This window comes from Nelumbo lutea, chromosome 4, assembly GCF_056320005.1.
Source record: "Nelumbo lutea isolate HS-2025 chromosome 4, American lotus-T2T, whole genome shotgun sequence".
Taxonomy (NCBI): domain Eukaryota; kingdom Viridiplantae; phylum Streptophyta; class Magnoliopsida; order Proteales; family Nelumbonaceae; genus Nelumbo; species Nelumbo lutea.
This window is the reverse complement of record NC_142687.1, coordinates 3423882-3436878: the sequence shown is the minus strand read 5'-3', so window position 1 is coordinate 3436878 and position 12997 is coordinate 3423882.

Here is a 12997-nt window from a genome sequence, read left to right as displayed (position 1 = left end):
CCAAATTTTTAGTTCAATTTTTTCAATCGAATTGGTTTTTTGATTATTTTACTCACCCCTAGTATTTACTAGCCCAACGCACATGGATTATAGTGCACGTCATTACGTAAGCTCTTGATAACGATGAGAATAACTTTGGGGTTCTTATTATAAATTTGTTGACTTAGATAAGCAAAAGTCAGTTGATTGATACGCCCACTGAATCAAACAATCAGCTGTATACGAGCAATTACTTATTTACTGGTCCAAGGCATATGGGTTGCACATTAGAAAAAAGTAGTTATATGCTAATTTGAAGAAATGCATCTTTATGAATGATAAATTATAATGATGGTGTGAAAGTAGATGAGGAAAAAGTGAAAGCCATTAGGGAGTGGCCGACCTCATCCACTATCACAGATGTCAGGTGATTTCATGGGTTGGCAACCTTCTATAGGTGCTTTATTAAGAATTTTAGTAGTATTATGGCTCCCACTATTGAATGTTTGAAAAATGCTAAATTTCAATGGGGAGAAGAACAAGAGCAAAATTTTGCTCTCATAAAAGAAAAGTTATGTACTTCTCATGTTCTTGCCTTGCCAGACTTTAATAAATTACTTGAAGTTGAATGTGATGCTAGTGGAGTTGGCATAGGGGCTGTATTGTCCCAAGAAAAAGGATCCATTGCTTTCTTCAGTGAAAAACTGTGTGAAGCCAGGAGAAAATGGTATACTTATGACAAGGAGTTCTATGCTGTGGTTAAAGCTTTTAAGACATGGGAACACTATTTAATTGCAAAAGAATTTGTTCTCTATACTGACCACTAGGCCCTAAAATATCTTAGTGGGCAAAAACAATTAAGAAGTGATTTACATGCCAGATGATTTGCTTTCCTAGACAAGTTCCCATATAAAATTGTGTATAAGACAGGACAGCAAAATAAAGTGGCTGATGCACTTAGTAGGCATGTAGCTCTCATCAAGACCCTCAGTGTTGAGATTGTGGTTTTTGAGTGCCTAAAAGACTTATATGCCCAGGATGAAGACTTCCAACAGGTATGGGAGAAATGTGTGAATAAGCAGCCAACAGAAGACTTCTTTATTTATGATGGGTTCCTTATGAAAGGGGAACAACTGTGTATCCCTTGTACTTCCCTCCGCGAAAAGATCATCAAGGATTTGCATGGGGGTGGATTAGCAGGACACTTAGGAAGGGACAAAACAGTAGAAGCAGTTAAGGGGCGATATTACTAGCCAAAATTAAGAAGGGATGTGTCTACCATTGTAAGCAGGTGCTATGTTTGTCAGACAGCTAAGGGACAAACCCATAACGCAGGTCTCTACATGCCCCTACCCTTTCCTACTGCTATATGGGAAGACTTGTCCATGGATTTTGTGCTAGGCTTGCCAAAGACACAGAGGAACATGGACTTCGTCTTCGTGGTAGTTGACAGATTCTCAAAAATGGCTCACTTCCTCCCATGCAAAAAAACAACAGATGCATCCACAATAGCCAAATTGTTTTTCAGGGAGATTGTCTGTTTGCATAGGGTACCCAAGACCATCACTTCAGATCGTGACACACGGTTCCTCAATCACTTTTGGATGACCCTGTGGAGGTTGTTTGATTCATCACTTAATTTGAGTAGTACAGCCCATCCGCAGACAGATGGACAGATAGAAGTGGTAAACCGGACCTTAGGGAATTTAATCCGCAGCATATGCCGGGAGAGGCCAAAACAGTGGGACTTCACCATTGCCCAGGCTGAGTTCGCCTATAACAATGCAGTGCATAGTTCTACAGGCAGATCCCCATTCTCCATCGTATACATGAAGGTCCCTAACCATGCACTAGATTTAGTGAAGCTACCCAAAGTACCCAACGCTAGTATCTCAGCAGAGCAGATGGCAGAACAAATCCAGTCTGTCCAAGAGGCCGTGAAGCATAAGCTAGAGCAATCCAACCCCAAGTACAAGATGACCGCAGACAAGCACCGCCGACCTCAAGTGTTTGATGTAGGTGATGAGGTTATGGTCTTCTTAAGGAAGGAAAGGATTCCCGTAGGTACTTACAACAAGTTGAAGCCTCAAAAGTATGGCCCATACAAGATCGTGAAGAAGATTAATGACAATGCCTATGTAGTGGATTTACCAGATCATATGGGTATATCCAAGACCTTCAACGTTGCTGACCTTCATCGGTACCTGTCGGAAATAACACTTGCCTATCCTAGTCACTACTCGGGGTCGAGTTCTCTCCAAGTGGGGGAGAATGATGGAGGTCCATCACAAGGCTCATCTCACCCCTGGGGGTGGCAACTCCTAGGATAAGGTCAATTCAAGATAAGGTTAAGTCCAAGAATTCAAGATAAGCAAGAACTGATCCAAGATTAGCAAGATAAAGCAAGATTCTTCCAAAGATTAGCAAGATAAAACAAGACTCTTCCAAGACTCTTCCAAGATTATCAAGAAAGACTCCAAGAAGCATCAAGATTAGCAAGATAATCCAAGATTCATGCATCTAGGGAGATTGAACGGTGGAGATCAAACCAAGGAGAGTTCGATCCTATCAGATTAGATATTTGGATCTATCCTAGTTGTTGTTTCCTAGTTCTTTTACAATTTCCAAATGTATTATAAATACTGCTATTTTCCCAAAATTAAGAATCAACTCATACTTCATATTTTCAGAATTTCTTCGAGTTCTCTTCTTCCTATTTTCGCCACCTTTTCTCTCTCCTAGAGAATTTGGTGTTCTTTGCAGGAAGCTAGCGATCACCCGGTGCTTGCACAGCCAACTCCGGTTTTCATTGCTTCCACGCAGCATCAAATGTTTTCAAAAAGATATCCATATCATTTATACAGAATATTCAATGTATTTTTTTAAGAATGTCCATATGATGTTGCTCAATCTGAGGCGGTGCACGAATTGAGGAGAGCAAATAGATAGTCTTTGTCAATGGGGTGGTGCCGAGGTAGAAGGGCGATGCCGCGCTTCAAGACCTGTGATCAAGAGAGGGAAGTCAGAGGCCCGAGGAATTATCCTTGAGTAGACACTCTGACGCTCAAGTTAGTAGAAGGTAGTGGATGATCGGGCTGAGCAATGAGGGTGCTGGTCCGAATAGAGTAACAATATGGGTGATAGAGCATGGAAACCCTTACCTTGAGCGGGGAATACCTCTTTATAGCCGAAGGTCCGTGTATTAGTCAGATTGGGCTTCTAGAGTTGCCGGGATGAGGTTAATAGCCGAGGTCCTTGGGATAGAGTCCTATTCCCCAATGGAGTTGTCCTCCTCCCTCCTCCTATCCGTAATTGTGCTTATCCACGCGACGTGTAGTTGATGTGACTGAGAGGATAAGATGAGGGCTACAATAATAGCGTAGCATGGTTGAGGCCGCGGAGTCGGTGTATACTCCGGAATTGACTGGGGCCGGGATGACCAGGCAATGATTAGGCGGCCACGTATCTCTTAAGGCCAGTTCAGCCATGACCTGAACACCCATCGCAAAACATTTACTAGACACCACCCTAATTCATAACATGAAGGTTCTTGACTGAGATAAAAACATGATTGCAACTGGTGTACAAAAAGATACAAAATGTTGAATCAGGATTTGCTCCTTTCAGAGTGCACCCCATATCCATCTCACAGTTCCATCCCACTATGTATTAGAAATATCTCCTTATAAATAATAAGATAAAGTACAAGAGATGTTCTCTATGTACAATAGAACATGTTGTGAGGAACAGATCCATACTCCAAGAGGTTTACTTTTTGTGATGCATTAAAAATTATTTTAATTACTCAAGAAAAATAATAGGATAAATTATAAAGACCCCTCTTTTACTATCAAGTTAGTGACAAATACCTCCTGAACCGTCATTCGTGACAAAGGCCCTCTCACCATTAAATCAGGTGACAACAAACATTAAATTACCAAATTACCTACTTAAATTTTTTTTGTTTTCATTTTCCTCGCTCTTTTTTTTAAACCGTAATTGACTAAAAATACTTCTATTTTTTTTTTCAAACCAAATCAACTAAAATAATAAGAATCATTTAACTGTCATAGAAAAAGGATTTTTACCCTTAAATTAATTAACATTGTATCGATATTGACTAATTTTAGTAGAAAAATGAAACAAACATTATATGTAAAATTGGGCATAAATTGTTTCAAAAGAGGATTAAGTCTAAGAAAAAGAGCAGACCGAATCGGCTAAACGAGGATTTTAGAATTTACTTTTGGAAGAGTTTCTAAGGCTTCATTCTTTTCCCCCATAAAATGAATAAAATGGTTCAGATTAAAATATTTCAACTATTATTTCCACTTCTTTTATAGGGGCACTTTTGTTTTGCACTCTGTGATTTCTTTTGATTTAAATGGGTAGAAGAAAAATATGAACTCAATCTTCTGCCGAAAAGAGAAGATTATTTAGGCACTACATCATCTCAGATTTAGTGCGACTCACAAGTCACAACTAAGGGAGTTTTCCTTTTAAATCCACTTATTTCACAAATACTTCGAAACCTATGGCAAGGGAGGAATCTATCGGCATGGTGAGTTTCTTATGGTATCTTACATGGTGTCTGGAAGTATGGTTGCTTTTTGGAATCGATTTTTAAGAAAAAATGTTCATGCTTTTAAGACCTGTTTTTCACAAAATAAAAAAAAAAAAAAACGTTTCTGCCATGTAAGCAATGAGTAAGCTGATTTTCATGTATGTACTGAAAGGTAAGCACCACATAGAATATACATCAGTCAACTATTGGGGGAAACGATTCACAGATACATGAAACGTCAAATTTAACATTTTAAGCATCCGTGGAGTCTGGATTTTCAAGATATGCCCAATTTTTTAATAATTGGCTGAACCAAACAATAAAATACATAGACATTTGTTGAAACATCTATAAGCACCATTTTTTTTGAAAAATGGCCAAAATTCCAAACATCCCCTCTAATATTTACAAACAGATAAAAAATGAAAATGGGGAAACTTGGCTTTTTGGGAGCGTTAATTTTTGTGCACCTGATATGCCTGACATGCTTAGGAAGCTTCCAGATAAATCAGGCTGTTGTATCCAAACAACTAAATCTTTCTCTAGAAGTTGGTATTTGTATACTTGCTTCACAATGGTTGAAGATTCATCGAGGACAATTTTCTCGTGCTCAAATCCCAAGCTATGAGAAGTGAGATATCTTCATAATTGAGTACTGTTGCAAGCTTGTGATAATAGTGACAAGCTCGGGTGGGAAAATGAATCCGATAACAATAAGCGAATCAAAGACGAACTCAGGATCATCATGGTGAATGTTGCATATCCCTATTAAATTAGGCTTTATTCTGATTGATGGGAGGTCAGTTGGGTTGTTATTTTTGTCATTAACCACTTGCCCTCTACTGGATGTCTTCCTAACTCCCTCCCTCCTTATCCAATTCACAAGGGAATCAATATGCTTAGCTTAGGGTCATAAAACTATCAGGTGGACAGCTTCTGTTAATGGGCACCGCTAGTGACTTAACGGAAGGTAAGTTTCGATAAGAAAATTTCTCTTACAGAGGAATTTAGAGGCTTTATAAAGAAGGTGAGTTTAATGAGAATTGAAAAAAAAAAAAAAAGTGAGGAAGATTTTGAGATAAAATCTCGACTGCTTCAATGCGTTTCTCATTTGACTTTTTTCTCGCCGTTGTTGTTGTATCCATTGGGTAAAGGTTTGGAAGACGTAAAAAAAGTTTTCCTGTTGAAGTCTTTGCGTTGAATAATGCTTTATTTCTTTATTTTACCAAAACAAAGAAAAGGAACAAGGTATTTTTTTTTTCACTTTTTTGACCTTTCTCTTTCTGAAAAAGAGAAAGAGAAATTCCCCATCAGTATCTTGTATTTTGGGTCCATGGTTTTCAAATTATGACATCTAATTCGAATGTGACAATTTAAGATCCACTACACGTGGATCTTCTCAAAAAGCTAGTTGGTTTGTTTTTAGGAAAATTCCCCATCAGTACCTTGTATTTTGGCTCCATGGTTTTCAAATTTAAAAATGCCGTAATCTAATATTCGAATTTTCGAAATGTGACAATTTAATATTCGAATTTTCAAAATGTAACAATTCAGTGCATATTCCGTTAATTATCTATTAAGTGACATTTAAAAAAATAAAAATATAATTCGAATGTCATCTAATTCTCTTTATCAACCATTCAAATATTGACAAAAAATTGAACAGTCCCAAATTAATACTAGTCTCTTCTATATCAAGAAGGTTAGTGACTGTTTAGAAGAATCTAAAATTTGGGACTGTTCATTTTATTGTCAATGTTTAGATGGTTGATAAAGAGAATTAAATGGCATTCGAAGGGTATTCTTAGCTTTTGAATGTCACTTAACGGTTAATTAGCAGATTGGTTAATGACAAATGTTGGATTGTCACATTTAAAACTTCAGATACTGAATTATCATATTTTAAAAATTTAGATACTGAATTATGACATTTTAAAATTCAGAAACCAAACTATTTCTCGAGCCAAAATACAAGGTTCTACTCATCATAAATTTTCCCATGTTTTTAGTAAAATTCTTTGGGTATGGGGTAAAACAGTAATTACATTTAGTAGTCTTTGACAAAATCGACATGCAACAGATTCAATGGATTGGCGTATCATACCCAAAAACGTTCTAACACCCAAATTTTCTCGTATGAGTCATGAGTTCATGATGCCAAAGTTAGTTTTGTGGGTCCACTCACCATTTTCCAAAGGCCATAATCCATACATCTCTCAAAAAAGTGAATCGCATAAAATACAATTATAGGTCTTTTTCATGTATCGCATTTTATGGACCCTTCGGTCCATTTAGCTACGAATTTACGATCGGATTTTTCTAATTACATGAAGGACGAATATACACATTCAAGACCTTATTACTTGCGTGATCTTTGTCATCGCCAGTGCAGCATTTGATACTATCACCCCTAAACTTTGCCTCGTTACATCTAGGTGCCTCTCTCTCAATATATTGTTCAAAACTAAAAATCCTAGACCCGCCCAATTTAAGATGGCAGACTAATAGTAGTGAAGCAAAAATCATCAGCATGTGTATATTGGGTGAGACCCAATAGCACCCATCCTTTTATATAGGAAAGTCACAGATTTATATTGCTTGCTAATGTTAACTTCCCTTTAACAAAAGACTAAACGAAGAAATTGAAGGAATTGGCCTCAAACCAATTATTCGACTAGAGAAGTTCAATGCATTGTTGGAAGGGGTGTCAATTAGATTGGATTTGGTCCAATGTGATCCAGTCTAATGTTTTGGATTTGGTCTGTTATAAATGGACCAGGTTCAATCCAATCCAATGAATGTTTTGGATTAATTTGGATCGGTCTAATTCAATCGTCCAATCTATTCAAATTCATTATGATTTAAATTGGTTTCAACTCAATCTCGGTCCATTGACACATATATTCTTATCTTATATCAATGAACTAGATATTGGCTTAATCCAACCTATCCGATATAAATTTGTTATGGACGGATCAGGTCCAATCCAATCTAATAAATATTTTGGACTGGATTGGTCCAATCCAATATGTCTTGTTGGTCCATTCAATCCATCCAAATTGTTAAATTGGATGGGGTCGAATCCAAAACCGGTCCATTGACACCCTTAATTGTCAAAAGACATTCTTTTGATTAGTATAAAACCACTACCACAATTTTTAACCGTGTTCCCTCGTGAGAAAGATGAGAATTGGAAGAACATTCCATGGCTTTAGAGTCCAGTAGGATCGGACCTATATATATATAAGTATTTAGAGAAAGAACATAGATAACAACAATATAATAGAGAGTACCCAACTACCCATATGAGTAGAAGCATGTCTACAACATAACGAAGAAGAGAAGGAAGAAAATGCAGTTCTCCACACCATATCAACTACTCTCGAAGATGATGGTTTTTCTTTTGGAATTTGGTTTCTAAAAGTGAAGAAAACTCAATCTTTCTGTAGAGGAGTTGATCCCTCCATCCTCCAAGAATCTTTTTTGGTTGTGGTTTTCAGCTTTCCCCTCCTCCTCATGGAGACTTGTTTGCTACCCTAGTGGCAACGGTCAAGTTTAGCATTAAGGGATGTAGCTTTTTAGGTGAGTCACTCTTGTCACTTGTTTGAGTGGGGAAAGTGGGCAGCAACGGTGACAGGCAAGCACTCCCGGTATGAAGGTTGTTTGCAGCCAAATAGGGGGGAAAACAATCTGATTGCAGATCATGGTAGTGAAGAAACGAGGAGAAAAGATAAGAGGTGCAATGGTTTAAAACGGTGAGGTGTAAGCCTAAGGCATTGCAAGGCGTACGTATGCCTCAAAGCTTAAGAATAAAATTACCTTAAGTTTATAAATTGATGTAAATGAAATATAATATATCAAGTTAAAATGATAGAAGGCGTAAGTATCCATAAAATAAAAGTTTAAGCAATAAATTTTAGTATTTAAATAATAAACAAAATAATAACTAATCAACCAATAATTATAAGCATTTTACATTTCACGATTCAAAATGTAAAGTTCTCAAATAATTCAAATGACCAATTAAGAAGAAAGGAAATACATAAAGAATCGTTCATTTAATTGAATACTATTAAGGACCTGTGCGACGCACGGGATTTAAAAGGATAATTTACTAAAATACCTTTTATAGTTTCATGGATTTGCTAAAATTTTACCCTATAGTTAGTATTTTATAAAAACGCCGCTTATAATTTGCAATGGATTTAATCAATCTTCCATTAGATGACGGTGAAAAATGACAATGTTGACCTTAATGTTCATTTAAGAAAATTTAATCAAAAGAAAATAAAAATACAAATATCATTTTTGCCCTTAATAACACACATGCAACCACTCTATTGGCTATATTTGATCAATTTTGTTTTTTGTGCAAAAAAAGTGTTAAGGGTATTTTTGGAATAACAAATCATGGGCCTAATGGCAAAACAAACACTCTTTAATGAAAGGTTCATTAAGTAAATAAGTTGTAAAATATATGGGATGTTTTAGTAAAATGAAAACTATAAGGTAGGTTTAAGTAAATATGTAAAACTATAAGGTGTGTTTTAGTAAATGACCCTAATAGAAACACATAAGAGTATACAATTGTTTTATATTTTGAAGTTTTTAAATAATTAATAATTATTCATATTTTATTCATCAAACTGATGAACCGACCAACCTGATCAACTCGACTTGAGTTGGTCAGTTTTCTAGTATTTTAGGTCGGCTTTGATTAAAAAATTCTCAATTCAACCAAGTTAGATCATTTTCACTTTGGTCATTTGTAAATCGATCGAAATCAAATGACCTAACTATGGATATATAATATTTTATATTTTAAATATAATTTTTAAGATAAAAAAGTGGAAAGCTTCCCATATTTCTTAGTCTAAAATGTTTTATATCATAAATCTAATTTTTAAATAATTGCACTATAATTTTTAAAATTAAAATTTATTTTTAAGTTTAAATCTTTTGAACTGATTGACCAAACCAAAAATTAATAGTTATTAATAATAATTTTAAACTCTTAATCTATTTTTATTATATATTTATATATACTAAAATTAATATTTATGTTTTTTTCAGTAATTATTTATTGTTTTTTTATAAATGTATTTTCAATGATTATGTATAAATTTATTTTATTTTGTTTTTTTTATAGAAAACTTTCAATAATTATTGAAGATTAAACTATTGTTATTTAGTTTTGTGAAAACTAACCTTTTGTGAAAATCGACCCACTCAAGTTGTATTTGTCTGGGTCGAGTTTTTGGTTTGGTCAGTCAGTTCAAAAGATTTAAACTTAAAAATAAATTTTAATTTTAAAAATTATAGTGCAATTATTTAAAAATTAGATTTATGATATAAAACATTTTAGACTAAGAAATATGAGAAGCTTTCCACTTTTTTATCTTAAAAATTATATTTAAAATATAAAATATTATATATCCATAGTTAGGTCATTTGATTTCGATCGATTTACAAATGACCAAAGTGAAAATGATCTAACTTGGTTGAATTGAGAATTTTTTAATCAAAGCCGACCTAAAATACTAGAAAACTGACCAACTCAAGTCGAGTTGATCAGGTTGGTCGGTTCATCAGTTTGATGAATAAAATATGAATAATTATTAATTATTTAAAAACTTCAAAATATAAAACAATTGTATACTCTTATGTGTTTCTATTAGGGTCATTTACTAAAACACACCTTATAGTTTTACATATTTACTTAAACCTACCTTATAGTTTTCATTTTACTAAAACATCCCATATATTTTACAACTTATTTACTTAATGAACCTTTCATTAAAGAGTGTTTGTTTTGCCATTAGGCCCATGATTTGTTATTCCAAAAATACCCTTAACACTTTTTTTGTACAAAAAAACAAAATTGATCAAATATAGCCAATAGAGTGGTTGCATGTGTGTTATTAAGGGCAAAAATGATATTTGTATTTTTATTTTCTTTTGATTAAATTTTCTTAAATGAACATTAAGGTCAACATTGTCATTTTTCACCGTCATCTAATGGAAGATTGATTAAATCCATTGCAAATTATAAGCGGCGTTTTTGTAAAATACTAACTATAGGGTAAAATTTTAGCAAATCCATGAAACTATAAAAGGTATTTTAGTAAATTATCCTTTTAAATCCCGTGCGTCGCACAGGTCCTTAATAGTATTCAATTAAATGAACGATTCTTTATGTATTTCCTTTCTTCTTAATTGGTCATTTGAATTATTTGAGAACTTTACATTTTGAATCGTGAAATGTAAAATGTTTATAATTATTGGTTGATTAGTTATTATTTTGTTTATTATTTAAATACTAAAATTTATTGCTTAAATTTTTATTTTATGGATACTTATGCCTTCTATCATTTTAACTTGATATATTATATTTCATTTACATCAATTTATAAACTTAAGGTAATTTTATTCTTAAGCTTTGAGGCATACGTACGCCTTGCAATGCCTCAGGCTTACACCTCACCGTTTTAAACCATTGCACCTCTTATCTTTTCTCCTCGTTTCTTCACTACCATGATCTGCAATCAGATTGTTTTCCCCCCTATTATATATATATATATATATATATATATATATATATATATATATATATATATGGTCATTCCATTACTGAAAAAAAAAAGATTTATGGCCATTCAATAGTTTTAGAAGAAAGAAAATAACTTAGTTAATTTGATCTATGTAAAAAATCAATAAAAAGAAAATAAATCCATTATGGTCTGTTTTCCCCATTTTTGCATCCAGTGTCGAGAAATAATATGATCAAAATTCATTTTCCTGTGTTTATTTTTTAAGAAAATTTAACAGGAAACATATTAAACCAAGTTTGTCATCCTTTTTCACGTTCTTCAATGACATGGCATGGTCAACCACATGAATGCATATAAGATATTCCAATCACATTCGACAATGAGTTATTTCTAGAAATAGATCTATCATATCATATCTAACACTAGATTTGGAACAAAACAATCTGAAATAGATGTACAACAATATAGATATAGATGTACAACAGTATAGATATAGATATCAAGCATGAGCAAAGATCCATAACAGTATTTACCAAAGAAGCATCAGATACAGACCAGAGAGGCAGGGGAATAAGTACATCAAATATCCATAATAATAAATCTGGAAAAGAGAGGGAGCTCTTACCTTCCCACAGTTGAATGGAAATACTTGAACCCTACAGAAAAAAAAAAAAAAAAAAGGTGGATATGCATGCTAGATCAAGCTTGATACCGCAGAAATAATGGCGTTTAGTGGGCGAACGGACGTGTATTACAACCAACGGGAAAGAGATTGACAAAGCCAATTCATTGGCCCTTTTCACATTGAACTCTTGTAAAACACTAAGAGAAATTAATAGAACTTGATTTTTCCTATTGGTTTTTAATTTTTAATCTTTTTATTTATTTGATTCATAATTATTGAATTGCTTTTTTCAAATCTTTTGAATTATAGAAATGCATAATATATATATATATATATATATATATATATATATATATATATTTAAATTAAATCAATAAATAATCATTGATACTTGAGGCTTTTGTCTTTTTATGCCTCACATCTTGAGGCTTGAAGCTGATGCTTCATTCTAACAAAGGCTTAAGTTTCACACCAAAGTTGTGAGACAAAAGTGCTTTAAAGCTGTGACATCCTTTGTACAAGTAAAGGCACCGATGGTTAATTTGTCTTTGTTTGATTGACAAGCTATGAAGGTGAGTAAAAAGAAATAAACCAATCCAAAAAGGAAGAGAGGTCAGCAAGGTGACTCATAGTTGTCACCTTGGATCAATTTTGCAACCGATGTTATCCCTGTTGATTGTGCCCTATAGACAGACGGCCAGTAGTGGGAAGGGGAAGAGCTGATATGGAGAGGATAAATCACAGGAAGTGTATTTACTATTTTTGTTTTGTGGCATTTTTTCACAACCATGTTGCAATGAAACTCTAACGCCTCCTACTTTGCTCTCATGGCAAGTGAACTCTCTTTCTAGAAGGCCTTCATTGATTCCTCCATAGAAATCGCTCAATCGAGAGGAGGAGGGAAGACAGAGTGAGAGAGGGACGGGTGCATGGTTATGAGACTAGTGCTCTATTTGAACGGGGGGGGGGTGATGGTCCATTTTCGATTAATTGCAGTGTTAATAAATATGGTAGAATAAGGAGAGAGAGAGAGAGAGGGTTGCAGTAGTTTAAAGGCGACTGGAGGGGGAATAGTGGAGAGGAAAGAATAAGAAAGAGGAGATAAGAAGAAGAAGAAATGAGAGAAAGATAAAGAGAGGGCATGAGAGAAAGAGGAATAGGAGTGCTGGTGAAGCTTGCCACCAACTCTTACACTATACCCTATTATGCAGCATTAACTTGCACCTGTGCACAATACAGCTCTTACACTAGTATTCCTAAAACTTGTAATAAGGCTGT